Genomic DNA, 6,570 nt, shown 5'->3' on the forward strand with positions numbered 1-6,570 from the left:
TCCCCATTGGATGCTAAATTCTCCTGTGGCCAAACCTAATCCAGAACTGTATAGGGAAGAGAATTCTGGGTTATGTGGTTCTAGCTTAGCTAAGTGGACATAGTGAGATAAGAGGCAAGACTCAACTCAGGAGGTGGGACTCAACTCTGGGACTCAGACACTGGACCAAATTGAGGACTAGCTAAAACAGGGAATGAGTGGAAGCAGCTTTCCAAAAGATGTGCCCACCAGTGTGCCCTGGTGGTGTACCATTGCCATGGCAACACCCAAAAGTTACTACCCTTTTCCACGGCAACAACCTGGTGACCTAGAATTACCACCCTTGTCCTACAAATTCCTGCATAAACTGCCCCTTAATTTTCATATAATTAAAAGTTGGTATAAAAATGTCTACAGAACTAGGTATTCTGGGCACACTGTCTATGGGGTAGCCCTGCTCAGCAAGAAGCGGTCTCTCTGCTGCTGATGTGCACTGCCACTTCAATAAAAGCTGCTGTCTAATACCACTGGCTTGCTCTTCAACCCTGTCCTGGATGAAGCCAAGAACCCTCCTGGGCTAAGCCCCAGTTTGGGGCTTGCCTGTCTTGCATCAATAGTGCAAATCACGGCGAGGCACAGTGACTCATGTCTGTAATACCAGCACCTCGGGAGGCTGAGGTGGGTGGATCATGAGGTCAGGAGTTCAAGATGGTGAAACCTGGTGAAACTAGAAATACAAAAATTAGCCAGGTGTGATGGCAGGCACATGCAATCCCAGAAACTCAGGAGGCTGAGGCAGAGACTTGCTTGAACCTGGGAGGTGGAGGTTTCAGTGAGCTGAGATCATGCCACTGAACTCCAGCCTGGGCAACAGAATGGGACTCTGTCTCAAGAAAAAATAGTGCAAATCACTGTGCTGTGCAAGTGATTTAGGAAGGGAGGGATCTCAGAAAAACTCGTAAGGAAGTGGGAGAAGAAGGACAAAAAAGGGAAAGAAGCCAAGCAATGTGTGATTTTGGGCAAAGCCTAGGCTGATTCCACAGGGGCACAAGGGGTCGAAGTTACCCCTCAGAGTTATCCTGCCTGGAGGCAAGGGAGCTGGGCTCTTGGAAACTTGCACTGTCATTTATTTTCTGCTGGTCCAGGGGTGGGGGATAAATTCGCAGGCACATTTTGTTCTCTGCAAATACAGGCACAGCAGCTCCTATGTAGGAGTGGCAGGGGCAGGTTTTAGGAAGCCAAAGGAAGCTGCAGCCAAGCTAGCTAAGGGTCATGGACACTTGGTCTGGTTTTATATCCTGGCTATTGTGAATAGTGCTATAGTGAACATGGGAATGCAGAGGTCTCTTTGACAAAATAGTTTCAGATCTTTTGGGTAAGTATCCAGAAATGGGATTGCTGAATCATATGGCACTTTTATTTTCAGTTGTTTGAGGAACCTCCCTGCAGTTTTCCATATGGCCATATGATTTACACTTCCACCAATAGTACAAGGGTTCTCTTTTCCCCACATCCTTGCTAACACTTGTTACCTTCTGTCTTTTTGATAATAGCCATTTTGACAGGTGTGAGATGACCTCATTGTGGTTTTAATTTGCATTTCCCTAGTGACTAGTGATGTGAGCATTTTTTTTTTTTTTAAGACGGAGTCTCACTCTGTGGCCCAGGCTGGAGTGCAGTGGTGCGATCTCAGCTCATTGAAGCCTCTGACTCCTGGGTTCAAGTGATTCTCCTGTCTCAGACTCCTGCCTAGGTAGGACTATAGGCATGTGCCACCATCCCCAGCTAATTTTTGTATTTTTAGTAGAGATGGGGTTTCCCCATGTTGGAGAGTATGGTCTCGATCTCCTGACCTCGTAATCTGTCCACCTTGGCCTCCCAAGGTGCTGGGATTATAGGCACGAGCCACAGCACCCCACTGAGCATTTTTTTTCATATATCTGCTGGCCATTTGTATGTCTTCTCTTGAGAAATGCCTCAAAAGAAGACATACAAATGGCCAACCAATATATGAAAAATTGCTTGCCCATTATTTATTTAGTTTTAGTTTTTGAGACAGGGTCTTGCTCTGTCATCCAGGCTGGAGTGGAGTGGCATGATCATGGCTCACTAAAGCCTCAACCTCCTGGGCTCAAGTGATCCTTCCACCTCAGTCTCCCAGGTAGCTGGGACTACAGGTGCATGCCACCATGCCCAGTTAATTTTTGTATTTTTTGTAGAGGTGGGATTTTGCAATGTTGTCCAGGCTGATCTTTAACTCCTGGGTTCAAGTGATCTGCCTATCTTGGCCTCCCAAAGTGTTGGGATTATAGGCATGAGCCACCGTGCTCAGCCTTGCTCATTTTTCAATTTTGTTTGTTTGCTTTCTTGCTGTTGACTTGTTCAAGCGTTTTCTGTATTTTAGATATTAACTCCTTATTGGATGTAGGCTTGCAGATATTTCCTTTTAATCCATAGGTTGTCTCCGCATATTGTTGTTTGCTTTGCAGTGCAGAAACTATTCTGTTTGATGTAATTCGATTTGTCTATTTTTGTTTTTGTGGCCTGTGCTCTTGGGGTCAAATAAAAAAAGTAATTGCCTAGAGCAATGCTATATAGTTTTTCTCCTACATTTTCTTCTAGTAGTTTTACAGTTTCTGGTCTTATATTTAAGTCTAATCCATTTTGAGTTGATTTTTGTATATGGATATGAGATAAGGGTCCAATTTAATTTTTTATATGTGGATGTCTTGTTTTCCCAATGTGATTCATTAAAGAAATAATGCTTTTCCCATTGTGTATCCATGGCATCTTTGTTGAAAAGTAATTGACTATACATGCATAGGTTCATTTCTGGGCTCTCTATTCTGTTCCACTGGCTGGTGTATCTGTTTTTTGTTTATTTTTGACAGTCCCATGCTGTTTTGATTACTACAGCTTTGTGGCATAGTTTGAAATCATATAGTGTGGTAACTTCAGCTTTGTTCTTTTTGCTCATGATTGTGTTGGCTGTTCAGGGATTTTTTTTTGTGTGTGTTCATCATGGAATTAAATTAATGTAATCCATGTAGAGCATTCAGCGAAGTTCTTGACAGACTAAGTATTCAACAAATGGTGGCTCTATCTAACTGTAATATTGAAAACTGAGGCTCATAACTGAGGGTTATGTATCCTGATAACCTTTACCCAGTAAGTCAGGACTCAAACTCCTAGTCTAGGGCTCTTTTGAAAATTGTTCTGCCTCCCCAGATACTCGCCAGTTATTCACTTACTATCCATTTACTACATTGCTACATTGACTTGCTAATATTTTATGAAGGATTTTTATATTTGTTTTCCTAAGTGAAGTATGATTTGCATTTTCTTGCATGCGCTATGTTTATTTGAATTGGACGTCAATATTACAATAATTTTGCAAGAGGAGTCAGGTAGCTTTTTATTTTTACTGCTGAAGAAGAAGTCTATTGTTTAAGGAGCTGGGATAACTTGTTTGTCAAACTCTATGGGCCTGGGGCTTTTTTCTCTCTTTTTTTTTTTTTCTTTTGAGACGGAGTTTCGCTCTTGTTACCCAGGCTGGAGTGCAATGGCGCGATCTCGGCTCACTGCAACCTCCGCCTCCTGGGTTCAGGCAATTCTCCTGCCTCAGCCTCCCGAGTAGCTGTTTTTCTCTTTTTTCTTTCTCTTGTGATAGAACTTTGGCTACTATTGAAATTCCTTTTATGGTAATTAGTTTCTAAGTTTTAAAGTTTGTTTTGGGCCACATTCAATAAATCCATCTAGAAACTGCATTTCATTTAGGATTTAAAGTTTAGTAGTACGTAAAGTCCACTGTAATCTCTTTTGATTTTTAAATCCTGGCAGTGCCCATTGGTATGTCATCCTTTACACTGCTAATACTGTTTACTTGTCACTTCTTTCTTTGTTTTTCTGAATCACAATCGCTGAAATGTGTGTATTCTGGTGTCTTTTCAAAGACCCAGCTTGTGTCTTTGCAGGTCAATTCTAGCACTTTTTCTATTTAATTTCAGTTTTTATTTTTTTCTCAATGATCTTTGGCTCTGTTTTGTTGTTTTTTTTTCTAAGTTCTTCAGGTGAATGTTTAGTTCACTCTTTTCTCGATTTTTAAATTTGCAATTCTAGCGTATTAATGTACATGGTTATAAACGTCCATCCAAATACCACACATGGTGCGTTCGTCTATATCACACATAGTGCTTTCACTGTCATTTGGTTCTAAATGTTTTGTAGTTGCTACTTTGATTTCTTGTTTAACCCATTAAATAGAAAGGTCTTTTAGGTCTTTTTTTTTCTTTGAGACAGAGTCTTGCTCTGTCACCCAGGCTGGAGTGTGGTGGCATCATTTTGGCTCCTGAGCTTGCGCTGTTGCACTCCAGCCTGGATGACAGAGCAACCTCTGCCTCCTGGGTTCAAGAAATTTTTTCCTGCCTCAACCTTCTGAGTAGCTGGGATTACAGGCATGTACCACCACACCTGGCTAATTTTTGTAGTTTTAGTAGAGATGGAGTTTTACCATATTGCCCAGGAGGCTGGTCTCGAACTCCTGACCTCAGGTGATCCGCCCCTTCAGTCTCCCAAAGTGCTGGGATTACAGGCATGAGCTACCTCTGTACATTTATACACTGCTGGGTGTTTTTAGGTTTCTAAATGTATAGGGGCTGGATAATACGTTTTCTGAGTAGATTTATTTTATTATACAATCATCAATATGAGATCAATTTTTATGAAATTTATTGAGACTCCCTTTGTGGCTTAAACACAAGGGCATTTTGCAGATATATCTTTTATGTGTATTTGAAAAGAACGTATAAACTGTTGGGCTTTGAAAAAAAATCTTTCATGTCTTGACAAGAATTTTCAGTTTCTCAGTGTGGTGTGTTACAGTCAGTTCTGATTGTGGCTGAAATTACAGATAAGCAGAGTCAACAGTTCTGCAAAAATATTTGAATGGCAAAACCCCAATGATTCCTCACTTAAGAAGAATGTGAAAGCGCTGGACTTTTGTACTGGTCGTTGTAGCACTGCCAGGTGTCTTGATTCCACATAATGACATTTTCTTGGCTGAGAAGCCGGTGCATTAACCAGAGAGAAGGGCATGTCTATGCCAGTCAGACACAAGCTGATTGGATGGAGGCCTTTGGACAGTCAGCTACTATTTCTTTTGCTCGCAAGAACAGGCATTTGCTCTGCTCACCTTTCTGTGGATAAATGAAACCTCTGGTGGCAGACTTCCATAATTCTAGCCTTGCCTATTGGCAGCCTTTCCTGGGTATTTTGCTGGGTACTCACTCATTTCTATTAATTTTGGGACCAATCTGCTTTCTACTTCTACTCCAGCCCGTTTCAGCTGAATGATTTATTTGTTTTATTTTCCTCTCCAAACTCTGTGCTTGCTAAAGGCCGATCTATTGAACATTTACAAGTATTGTTACCTCTATGCACATTTTAAGATATAAGTTGTGGGCCAGGCTTGGTGGCTCCTGCCTGTAATCCCAGTACTTGGGAAGCAGAGTTGGGCAGAGCAGTTGAGGCCAGGAGTTGAAGATCAGCCTGGTCAACATGATGAAACCCCATCTCTACTAAAAAAACAAAAAAGTTAGCTGGATATGGTTGTAGGTGCCTGTAGTCCGGGCTACTTAGGAGGGTGAGGCAGAAGAATCTCTTGAACCTGGGAGGCAGAGGTTGCATTGAGCCGAGATTGTGCCACTGCATTCCAGCCTGGGTGACAGAGCCAGAATCCATCTCAAAAATAAAACAAAGTAAAATAAAATAAAATTTGTAAAAATTCCAGTGTGCTGGGGTTGCATTCATGTTCTTAAATCAGGCTCTGCAGTTCATTATTGCCATGTTCATTAGTAAGTGGATTTTAAAAAGCATTTTAAATAACAATAAAATACTAATATTTTAATGTTTTTATTTAAAGTGTACAATTTGATGAGTTTTGACATATGTGTACATTTTGATTATAATCACCAAAACTCATGAACCTAGGCAATACTCTCCAAATGTGTCCTTGTGCCCTTGTAATTCTCTCTGTATGAGTGTCTGATACTGGTCCCTCTAATTCTTCAGGCTGCTTCTTCGCTGGCTTTGGGCTAACCCTAATATGCACACATCTATCAGTCCACAGCTGCATTCCCAGGGAGCCGCCCCAGCCTTCTCTCTCAGGTCAGGCTCTTTCCTACAGTACTGTTTTCTGCCTTGGTCTTCCCTAATTTGCAATTCCATCTCCTCGACACAGGGAATCTCCTGGGCTCTCCACCCCTGGAAACTCTAGTTAGAAAGCTAGAGCAGTCACAGTCTGGGCTCCCCTTATTTGTTTTCCACCCTGAGATCCCCATCCTTCATTGTCTGAAATCTACTGCCTTGAAACTGACATTTCACATACCTTGTGCATATTTTTGTTGTTTCAGGCGTGAGGGTGAATCTGGTCCCTTTTCCTCCATATTGGCTGGAAGCAGAAGTCCCAGTGGATATTTTTGAGCCCCTGATCTGTGCCAGGCACTGCTGTAAGCACTGAGTATTCAAAGATGAACAAAATGTTGTGGCCCCAGTCTTCTAAAATTTGCTATCAAGAGAAGAAGACAACAAGTA

Source organism: Callithrix jacchus, chromosome 12 (genome assembly GCF_049354715.1).
Source record: "Callithrix jacchus isolate 240 chromosome 12, calJac240_pri, whole genome shotgun sequence".
In the NCBI taxonomy this organism is placed as follows: Eukaryota; Metazoa; Chordata; class Mammalia; order Primates; family Cebidae; genus Callithrix; species Callithrix jacchus.